Source organism: Engystomops pustulosus, chromosome 2 (genome assembly GCF_040894005.1).
Source record: "Engystomops pustulosus chromosome 2, aEngPut4.maternal, whole genome shotgun sequence".
Classification (NCBI taxonomy): domain Eukaryota; kingdom Metazoa; phylum Chordata; class Amphibia; order Anura; family Leptodactylidae; genus Engystomops; species Engystomops pustulosus.
Genome location: NC_092412.1, coordinates 198,525,096 through 198,537,321, shown reverse-complemented (window position 1 = coordinate 198,537,321; position 12,226 = coordinate 198,525,096).

Sequence of the window (12,226 nt, the reverse complement as noted above, 5' to 3'; positions counted from 1 at the left end):
CTATGTCAGTGGAATGGAGACTTTAGGTCTAAGTCCAAATTGTGCAGCATTCCCTTCGAGGGAGAATATGTGTTTGGGCCCGAGTTGGATACCATCCTGGAAAAGGCAGCGGATAGGAAGAAGGGCTTCCCGGAGTCCAGAACCAGCCTGAAGAAACCTTCCCTTCGAGACCCCCAAAGACAGGAGTCATATAGGGGAAAGGGTAAGCAAGGAAGTTGGAGCTACCCTAAAGGTGAAAGAGGCAGAGGGTTTTTCCTTAGTGCCAATAATGCCGTCCAGAGCTACAGGAAGCAATGACGCCAAAGTGGGAGGAAGGTTGCTGAAGTTTCACCAGCAGTGGAGCCAGATCACATCAAATCCCTGGATCTTATCTATTCTCCGGGATGGCTACAAAATAGAATTGACCGCTCTTCCTCCCACACATTACGTCCTAACCAGGCAACCGTCTCAAGATCTATTACTCCAACTCTGGGCAGAAGTACAGAAGTTAATAGAGTTAGATGTGATTATCCCTGTACCTCCGGAACATCAAAGAAGAGGATATTATTCCCCGTTGTTCCTCATAAAAAAGCCGAACGGGAAGTCCAGAATGATCTGCAACTTGAATGGCTTAAACAAGTATGTCCAACAACAATGTCCTCCAATACAGGAGGTTCAAGATGGAGACCGTCTCTTCTGCTTCAGCTTTAATCCAACCTCGGGCGTTCATGTGTACGATAGACCTGAAGGACGCCTACTACCACGTCCCAATATACCCCAAATCTCAGAAGTTTCTCAGGTTTCCAGTTCTATCACCAGAAGGGGAGGAAGCCCACTTCCAGTACAAAGTTCTTCCCTTCGGAATATCCTCTGCACCAAGAACTTTTTCGAAGATAATGGTCGAGGTAGTAGCTTTCCTGAGGAAGGAAGGAATATCCGTCATTCCATACCTGGATGACCTTCTGGTAGTAAGCGCCTCAAGACAAGAGCTCATTCTTCACAGGGACGTCACCATAAAGACTCTTCGTCAACTAGGCTGGATAATCAATTTAGAAAAATCCAACCTAGACCCAAGCATGGACATAGTTTTTCTAGGAGTGCTGATAGATTCCACACAGCAGATGTCCTTTCTCCCACAAAGAAAAAGGGGAAAGCTAAATCTCCAGATAACAATGTTCCAGAAGAAAAAGTGCTGCTCCATAAGAGAAGCAATGAAAATCCTTGGACTCATGACAACATACATCCAGTGCGTGCAATGGAGTCAAAGCCATACAAGGAAACTTCAAAATTGGGTGCTGGCCTTCTGGGACAAAAATCCCCTTCATCTAAACCAAAAGGTGGAAATTCCCCTTTCAGTCTTACATTCCATGGATTGGTGGACAAATCCGGCAAATCTGAGGAAAGGAATACCCTGGCATCCCTGGCCAATCACAGCTATACAGACAGACGCAAGTCAGTCGGGATGGGGAGCTATCGTTGCAGGTCATCCTGTTCAGGGACTGTGGCCAAATTCAGTAAAATCCCGTTCCTCGAATTATCGGGAACTGAGAGCAGTTCTTGGCGCAGAGGATATTATGAAGGGAAGAGTTTTGTACTGGAAGTGGGCTTCCTCCCCTTCTGGTGATAGAACTGCAAACCTGAGAAACTTCTTAGAGTTGGGGTATATTGGGACGTGGTAGTAGGTGTCCTTAAGGTCTATCGTACACATGAACGCCCGAGGTTGGATTAAAGCTGAAGCAGAAGAGACGGTCTCCATCTTGAACCTCCTGTATTGGAGGACATTGTTGTTGGACATACTTGTTTAAGCCATTCAAGTTGCAGATCATTCTGGACTTCCCGTTCGGCTTTTTTATGAGGAACAACGGGGGAATAATGTCCTCTTCTTTGATGTTCTTTGAAGCCAGCTCACAAATTCTGAAGGGGAAACACATCAGGATATTTTCAGACAACATCACTACGGTGGCATACCTACGTCACCAAGGGGGAACCAAAAACCCAGATCTCCTAGAGCTCTCAAGCAAGATCTTTTCCTGGGCAGAGAACAATGTTCGCTCCCTCTCCTCCGTTTACCTAAAGGGAGAAGAGAATCAGGTGGCAGACTACCTCAGTCGGAGAAAAATCAATCAGAACAAATGGTGTCTGAACAACGACATCTTCCATCAGTTAGTAAAAAGGTGGGGACAACCATCAATAGACCTGTTTGCCTCCAGCAAGAACGCAAAGCTCCAGTTTTTCTTCTCTCTGGAACCCACAGTTCCCTTAAGCCAAAGAAATGCATTCAGCCAGCCTTAGAACGGGCCGCTACTGTATGCCTTTCCCCCAATACCTCTTGTGACCTCTTGTGACCCGAGTAGATCCGGGAAGACCAGGCGGAAATTATCCTCGTTGTTCCTTGGTGGCCAAAGAGGAACTGGTTTCCCTGGCTAAAGAAGATGGCCCTGGCAGATCCATTTCTGCTACCACCTCGTCCCGATCTCCTGTTCTAGGGTCCAGTATTTCATCCCATCTCTGCGTGGATCCTGAAAGGAAAATACTAATAGCCCAGGGACTATCAGACAAGGTAATCTCTACGATGAAAGCCAGTCGTAAGGTGGTCATTTACAGAATTTATTCCAGAATATGGATGAAATTTTTATCCTTTTGTGACTTGGTTCCTCCTAATCAGTTGTCCCCTAATATCTCACAGATACTGGGCTTCCTGCAAGCGGGGTTTGATAAAGGTCTGAAGACAAGTTCGGTCAAGGTCCAAGTGTCTGCCCCTAGTGCTTTCTTTGATACCTCTCTGGCTAAGCACAAGTGGATCCAGAGGTTCGTAAAAGCTACCTCTAAGCTAAGACCTCGCTTGAGACAAAATATCCCAAACTGGGATTTGTCTCTGGTGTTGAATCATCTGATGGGGCCACCATTTGAACCTTTAGAGAGTGCTAACCTTAGGGAACTAACCCTCAAACTAACCTTCCTTATAGCTATAACCTCAGCTAGACGGTTAGGGGAGATTCAGGCTATCTCCCTCAAAGAGCCCTATCTTAGAATTCTGGAACATAGAGTAATTCTAACTCTAGATAAAACCTTCACATGCAAGGTGTCTTCCAGTTTTCATTGTAATCAAGATATTGGGGGTCATTTACTAAGGGCCCGATTCACGCTTTCCCGACGTGTTACCCGAATATTTCCGATTTGCAGCGATTTTCCCAGAATTGCCCCGGGATTTTGGTGCATGTGATCGGATTGTGGCGCATCGGCGCTGGCATGCACGTGACGGAAATCGGGGGCGTGGTTGAACGAAAACCTGACGGATTCGGAAAAACCGGCACATTTTAAAAAAAAATTGGTCGCACACACCATACTTACATGCACCAGGAAGAGATCAGTGAACTCCGACGCAACTCGGCGGACCTCGGCGCAGCAGCGACACCTGGTGGACATCGGAAGCAGGACCTTCATGAATTGCCGGAAGACCTGGACGCTCGTCGGAGAAGCCGTCGCTGGAACGCGAATGGACCCACAGAACAGTAAGCATGGCATACTCTGGATGTGAGGATATATCTTCTCCACTACCTGGACATCTCTAAACCTTGGAGAAAGGACGACAACATCCTCCTGCAGTACACTGGGAAGAACAATGGGAAAAGAGCTTCCAAGGCCTCTATTGCCTGATGGGTCCGAACTACTATCAAAGAGGCATATGATGCCAAGAATATGGACATTCCGGGGACTGTGAGGGCCCGCTCAACCAGGGGGGTGGCAGCCTCATGTGCTGAAAAACGTGGGGCCTCTTTAGTAGACATCTGCAAAGCAGCTACCTGGTCTAGTCAGTTAAAGTTTGCTAGATACTATAGGTTAGATGTCCAAAGCACTAGGGATCAGGCCTTTGGTAGGAAGGTTCTGCAGGCAGTAGTCCCTCCCTAGGAATACATATTATCTGGTACATCTCCAGTTGGGGCCGTCATGGGGGACACCATGGAAAAGGAGAATTATTCTCACCGTTAATTCGGTTTCCATTAGTCCACCATGACGGCCCATATATTTTTCCTGTCCCCTTTTTTTCTATAAGACCAGAGTAGTCTTAGTAATGTTATTATTTTGCCTGTTGTAACTGTGTGTGACTATAACATACAATAAATGGGTTGCACCCACAGCCGGTGTAGTTATTTGGTAGCCACTGGAGTGTGGTTGCGGGGGAGGGGCATTTAACCTCTCTGCTTCCTGTCCCTACAGAGGTCATCCTCCAGTTGGGGCCATCATGGGGGACTAATGGAAACCGAATTAATGGTGAGAATAATTCTCCTTTTCTCTACTCTGGTGTCTCCCATCATGGCGCTCACCAAGAAGGGTGCCACATCTCTGGTCCTCAGCAGCTGAAGAGGCCTTCTCAAGATTAAAGTCTGCCTTTGTCTGCCTTTGTCAGGCCTAGTTCTCACTAGGCCTGACAAAGAGAAGGCCTTTCATCTCGAGGTGGATGCATCTTCTGTAGGTGCTGGGGCGGTGCTCATTCAGAAAGGACCTAAGGGCCGAACACCCACGTGCGGTTTCTTTTCGAAAACCTTTTCTCCCGCAGAGAGAAATTACTCTATTGGGGACAGAGAACTGTTGGCCATTAAACTTGCCCTGGAAGAATGGAGATATATGTCCAGACAGCCCAACGTCTTAACCCCAGGCAAGCTCATTGGTTACTTTTCTTCTCACGATTCAACTTGTTGATAAACTTTTGACCTGCGGAGAAGAATGTCAAAGTTAACGCCCTTTCCCGTGCATCCGATGTCATTGGAGAAGAGCCGTTTCCTCAGCATATTATTTCTCCTAAACAATTGGTTGTTACCTCTCTGGTGGATCCTCGGCAGCTTCCCCCTGGCAAGACGTTTGTCCGACCTGCACTGCGGAGGAAGATTTTATCCTGGGGACGTTCATCGTGCCTGTTTGGGCACCCTGGGGTGCAACGCTCCATGGCCCTCATCTCCCGCTACTACTGGTGGCTTGACCTGGTCAAAGATGTTCAGGACTTTGTGGGATCCTGCACTTTCTGTGCCCTTAATAAGCCTTCCCGTCTGAAACGGTCGACTGGTCTCTTGCTTCCGTCACTGATACCAAGTTGCCCCTGGTGGCACGTGGCTATGGACCTTCCAGTTTCCTCTGGCAATACCGTCATCTGGGTGGTGGCGGATTGGTTTTCTAAGATGTTGCATTTTGTTCCCCTTCCAGGTCTTCCGTCTGCTCCATGTCTTGCCAGCTTGTTCTTTCAACACATCTTCCATAACATATGGTGTCTAATCGAGGGTTTCAGTTTGTGTCCAAATTCTGGTGATCCTTGTGCAATCAGTTGCAAGTGACATTGGACTTTTCCTCTGGCTACCACCCTCAGTAGAATGGTCAAGTGGAGAGGGTGAACCAAACTTTGGGCTGTTATCTCTGCCACTTTGTCTCTGCCCTTCAGGATGATTCAGAATGATTGGTCCAGTCTGTTGCCTTGGGCATTTTTCTCCTATAACTCTCTGGCCTCTGAGGCTGCCAAAGCAACTCCTTTCTTCATTGTCTATGGACCAATTCCTCGCCCACAGCTTCCTCTGGTAGTTCCTTCAGATGTACCTGCGGTCAAAGACTGGAACAGACCCGCCAGTCTTTCCTCAGGCCTCTGCTCGCACCAAGTCCCAGGTGGATAAGAGACATGGGGCTCCTCCTGTCTTCTCTCCAGATGACAAGGTGTGGTTTTCTTCTAAATATGTCCGACTGAAGATTCCCAGTTACAAGCTCTGCCTTCCTCCCACTATGTGCATCCCAAACTCCTTCCATGTCTCCCTTCTTAAACCTGTCATCCTGAGTCGCTTCTCTCGGCAACTTCCTCCTCCTGCTACAGAGGCTGACTCTGCAGATGACTATGAGGTAAAAGAGGTACTGGATATGAGGACTGTGAGAGGTAAGCGGTTCTTCCTTGTGGACTGGAAGGGGTTTGTGTTTCGCGAACAGATCTTGGGAGCCTGAGGAGAATATCCTGGACCATAATCTCCTGCAAAGGTTTCTTCAGCCCAAGAAGAGGGTCTACCTTCGTCTACCTCGGCCGTGCACATGCATTCCCAACTCCTAGGGCGCGGGTGCGCCGGCTTCAAAAGATTTAAAGGGCCAGGCACCGCTAATTGGCGCTGGCCATTTTCAGGAATTCTACTTAAGCCTGCCTCTTCCTGCAAACCCCTCCAGATCTTTGTGCCTATGCCTTAGAGCAGGGGTCTCAAACTCAATTTACCTGGGGGCCGCTGGAGGTAGATTCTGGGTAAGGCTGGGCCGCATCAAGTTTTCCACACAAAATGCGCTTACAAAATATCATTATTCAGATTCAAATGTCATGGCGTCTCCCAGCGCAAGGAAAGCCCCATGCTGGGAGACGTGTTCTCTCTATGAAGGCGTCCTGTGCACCGAGGGGTCCCAAGCTCCTACCGCACTGAGCCCAGTCAGGGACACTCCATCCCCCCCTCCCCCCCGGTACTTGCCTCCCCGTGTCCCTCCCATCGAAGAAGATGAAGTCGCCGCTCTGACCTGCACCAAGTGCGTTCAGAGCGGCGACTTCATCTTCTTCAAGTACCGGAGGGAAGGGGATTAACCGGTTACGGGCCCTTTCCTGTTTTTTCATGTCCATTTTTCACTCCCCACCTTCAAAAATCTATAACTTTTTTATTTTTACACGTAAAGAGCTGTGTGACGGCTTGTTTTCTGCGTAACAAATTGCACTTCATAGTGATGGTATTTAATATTCCATGCCATGTACTTGGAAGCGGGAAAAAAATTCCAAATGCAATGAAAATGATGAAAAAAACGCATTTGCGCCATTTTCTTGTGGGCTTGGATATTACGTCTTTCACTGAGCGCCCCAAATGACATGTCTACTTTATTCTTTGGGTCGGTACGATTAAGGGGATACCAAATTTGTTATAGGTTTATAATGTTTTTTACAAAAATTAAAACCTCCTGTACAAAAATTTTTTTTTTTCATTTTGCCAACTTCTGGCGCTAATAACTTTTTCATACTTTGGTGTACGGAGCTGTGGGTGGTGTCATTTTTTGCGAAATTTGATAATATTTTCAATGATATCATTTTTAGGACTGTACGACCTTTTGATCACTTTTTATAGATTTTTTATATTTTTCAAAATGGCAAAAAAGTGCCATTTTCGACTTTGGGCGCTATTTTCCGTTACGGGGTTAAACGCATTGAAAAAACGTTATCATATTTTGATAGATCGGGCATTTTCGGACGCGTCGATACCTGATGTGTTTATGATTTTTACTGTTTATTTATATTTATGTCAGTTCTAGGGAAAGGGGGGTGATTTGAAATTTTAGGTTTTTTTATTATCATTTTTTTTTTTTTAACTTTTTTGTATTTTTATTTATACTATTTTTCAGACTCCCTAGGGTACTTTAACCCTAGGTTGTCTGATCGATCCTATCATATACTGCCATACTACAGTATGGCAATATATGGGGATTTTCCTCCTCATTCATTACAATGTGCTATCAGCACATTGTAATGAAGGGGTTAAAACGAAATAGCCTCGGGTCTTTGGAAGACCCGAGGCTACCATGGAGACGGATCGCCGCCCCCCGATGACGTCACGGGGAGCGGCGATCCCAGGTAAGATGGCGGCGCCCATGCGCCGCTATCTTTTTGAGGCTGCCGACAGCTTTGCCGGAAGCCATCGCTGTGCAAACACCCGCGATCGGTACTAGCACCGATCGCGGGTGTTACCGGTAAGCCTTTGCTGCAATATGCAGCAAAGACTTACCGGCTATGGAGAGGGCTCGGCCCGTGAGCCCTCTCCATGCAGCGCGACCTGCCCTCTCCATGCAGGTGGGGGCCGCAAAATATTGTCCCGCGGGCCGCAGTTGGCCCGCGGGCCGCAGTTGGCCCGCGGGCCGCGAGTTTGAAACCCCTGCCTTAGAGGAAGCTCACCTGCGATATTCCTGCGTTCCTATGTGTTCCTGCATTCCTTTGTTCTTGTTCCTGTGCTCCCGTGTGTTCCTGCATTCCTGTTCCCGTGCTCACGTGTGTTCCTGCGTTCCTTTTCCCATTTTCCTGTCTGTTCCTGTCCATTCCTGTGTTCCTGTTCCCATCTGCCTGGACCTCCTGTTGCTGACCTTTCACCTCGGCCGCCTGTCCTGACCCTGACCCTAAGCCTGAACCTGACCACGAGATTGTCTTCTGTTAAGGTACCGTGACCTCGGCTGCCACCACGGGCTAGTCGCCCCTGTGGAACGACCTGGTGGTACCCCACCGCAGCAAGACCATCCCGCTTTGCGGCGGGCTCTGGTGAAGACCAGCTGCCACTTAGATTCCATTCCCAGGTGTCGGCTAGTACCACCTCTCGTGGTGGTCCAGAGGATCCAATGATCCCAAATCTTGACATAAATCCACTGAACACTGCACTGTCAGGATGTGTATGGTTACTTGCCTTGCAGCTTCCATAACATGGAGGATCATGGGACATGTAATAAGTGGAAGAAATCATAAGTAAACCAGTTACATGCAGTCTATAGCTTGTGTTGTGTAAGTTTAATAGCTTATCTGCACACCTCACTATTCTGTGTTGGAGACATCTTTGTCCACAGTCCTGAACACATCCAGCTCTTCTACATACAGAGAGAGAGCTCCTCTGTGAGCAGGGAGCAGCAGCACCTCGTCTCCCAGGAGTCCAACAGATAAACTACAGACTCACTTGGCTTCTCAGCACAGGCAGAGGAAACAGCACGGGGATAATCTGAAAAACACCAGATGTAATCAACTAATTTGTTTTTTTTCAATGTACGTTGACTATACTCTGTTATTTGATATACAGAATACCTACTGCATTGTAACATAGTATTAAGATCTGCATCTGTTCCAACTTGATTTAGGCAATGGAAATCCTACAAACACATGGTAGTTTTTTTCTGGCTGAAAGAGTTGCTCTCATTAACAGACTGAATATTTGGCAGTGAGCCACATAACACATTTTAATTGAGGATAAACATATACAAAATGATGTTTTACTATACTTCAGCTTATTATGCTTTATACCAGTCCAAAAAACATAGCACTACAGTAATGAGTTGTCTCATGGTCACAGCGTGGTATTTAGTCAGAAAATATAAAAATATTGAATGATTAGTCACATTTTTAGAGGTTGTTCACAGGCAGTGAATAGCATATAATTTAGATTAGCACAAAACTAGAAATCAGAAATATTGCCTCAATAGGTTATGTTGTAATTGCCAGTTCTGGTGCAGCCTCATAAAGATTTTAGAATTTTTACTATGGTAGTTTTAAAAGAAGCTGGAAGAATTTGAAGGTGTTGAGGTCACCCGATTCACTTCTTGGCGGCCATTGCAGTTACCTCTCACTGGGTCTCTGCATGTCCTTGCAGTGAAGCAGGAGCAGGTCGGACATGTGTCATTACTCCTAGGACGCTTTCATATGAGCATTGTAGAGTTTAATAAAAAAAAACTGACATTTTCCACCAGCTTCCAATCAGTTTTTAGTCAGTTTGTTCATTATGTCAGTTTTTTACATATGTGTTTGATGACAGTGGTCTTTCTTTTCGAATGCAAAAACAAAATGCACCAGCATGTATCTCTGAGTTCAATGCTCTTTTGATGCATCCACATAGATATGTGTGACAGAACCCATTTAATACAATGGGGCACACACACATGAAAGGGGATTCACTATTCTAGGTGTACTCTCTAAAGCTGCTCTCTCGTTGGTGTTTACTGAAGTCCCGGAAGACCAATATTTTTCTTAAAGGGGCTGTCCAGTTTCATAAATCTGAGCTCCAGAGATGCAGTAGGGAGATGGGAGAAAGTTCACTGCACCCCTCCAGTGCCGAAGGAAGCCTCTCCTTAGTGCAAGACATATGAAAGCCTGCATACATTAAAAGAAACACATGAAGGACTCCCAGATTATGAGAAATAAGATTCGCTGGATGATGATGTGTTGCATCTAAGTAAAAAAAAATGGCAATTTCCATCTGATGTCAATCAGGTTGCTTCCAGCAGTTTTCTTAGTGTGTCAGTTTATCATGCACGTTTTTGATCATGAAAAAAATCTTATAAATGTGGTCTATTTTCTATGTCAATGGATCATATGCATTTGCATGTATCTCAGAGTGAAATGTATTTTTGATACATCCCCGTAGACTTGTATAGGACATATAAAAAAAATAACGTATGTTAAAGAAACCATTGAATATGAGTGTCGATTTAATCATACGCTGGCGAGCGCCAGCATGATGAAATTTTGCTCACCAAAATTTTAGTTTCCTGTAGTCCGAAGACAATGCCGAATGGGTTAAGTCTACTTTCTTTCTATTGGATAGAAGATGACAATTGATTAGTAAAGTGATTGGAACCTGACTCACTATGAGACTCCCCAGATACACCCATCTCACGTGTTTTCATTGAAGTAATAGACTCCTTTTTTTCAGGGGGTTATATTTGTGCTGCCTTCGGACTACAGGAAACAAAAATTTGTGTGACCAAATTTTCATATTCCATCCTCAGGTAGCACCGAATGGGATTTAAAAAGCCAAAGAATATGGGTGGGATTATGATAAAGCAGCCACACTAAGAACTCTTGCCGAAGGCCAAGCCTACCTCAGAGCCTACAGCCTGTAATGTTTCATGAATGTTGATGGAGAAGACCAAACAGCAGCTTTGCAGATTTGATCCAGTGGCTCTTTCAGCCCAGGAGGCAGTCATTGACCTGGTAGAATAAACTTTAACATTTAGAGGTGAAGAAAGACCCTCCAGACGCTAACACATCGATATGATACTCTTCAGCCACCTGGGTAAATAATAACTAATGCCTCAGTTTGTGTAATATCTTTGACCTTGGATAAGTAACACAGGATAGTCCTCTTCACACCCATAAATTGCAGATTTTCCTGTGTCTCATCTTCTGATGATGGGGAAAAAACGTGAAGAATGAGCTTCTGATTAACAGCCAACTGGGATGGTACAAAAAATTATGCGGTCATCCATAACCCTTCTGTATGGATCCCTACAAGAAAATGCCTGGATCTCACAGACTCTTCTTGCAGAGCATATAGCAAGCAAGAACACTGTTTTCCATGAAAGAAGATGAAGAGGGATGTCCTGGATAGGTTCAAACTGAGGCAGAACTAGGCCCTTAAGTACAATCGACAAATACCAAGATGGTAATGGAGACTTTACATTTACATTTTTTTTTAAATCCCTGAAAAATCTATGAACTACTAGAAGATTATCTGAGAATATACCACCCATGGTGGAGTTGATGGCTGTGAAATGAACTCTAAGTGTATTTAATTTAAGACCTTTTTTAAGACCGTTCTGCAGGAATCGACTGGAACCAAGCTATCTGAAAGTCCCTTAGTATGACACCACTGTTAAAAAATCTTCCTGATACGCTGATACTATATAGGTTTCATGGAAACGGACAATGTCTCAGTGACTTCTTCAGAAAAACCTTTGTAACTGCCCACTTTCAGCCTCCAGGTAGTGAGATGAAGATGATCTGGATTGGGATGAAGATAGCTACCCTGAAGTAGAAGGTCTCTCTGGCAAGGCAGTTTCCAGAATATCCCCTAAAAGAGATCCAGAAGTAGGGCCAAAAAGGGGATGACTGCGAGAGAGTCTTCTCTCTTCTTATCTTTTGCAGAATTCTGGGAGTGAGAGGAACAGGAGGAACCAATTCCCCCAACTGATGGACAGAGCATATATCCTGAAGGGGTTCCCCTGGTTGTTTAGAGAACAATACATTGGCAGTTGAGTATTCACTTCTGTCAGCCCAATTTTTGAAAACCCTCTTGAACACCTCTATGTTCAGGAACCACTCTGTCTGATGGATCGGTTTCCAGCTTAACCAATCTGCCTTCACAGTCAGAGAACCCTTGGATGTATTGCCGGTAGGTTGTCAGATCGAATCAACAACTCTTTATGTAGAAGAAGACTCTGGAAATTTCTGTACCCAGAAATCTCCTAAATGTGCCCCCAGCCCCAATTCGAGGCGTCTGTAGTGAGGACTATCGGGGACATATTGACTTCCCTTTCAGCAGATTTTTGAACCACCATACAAGATCTTATATGACCGTCAGTGAGATAGTCATTGGACAATCCAATGACTGTGTGCATCTGGACCACTGGCAGAAAATAGAGGATTGAAGTCTTTTCATATGGGCTTTTGCCCACAGAACTGCATCTATGCTGAGGTGAGTATTCCCAACACCGACATAGCTCTCCATAC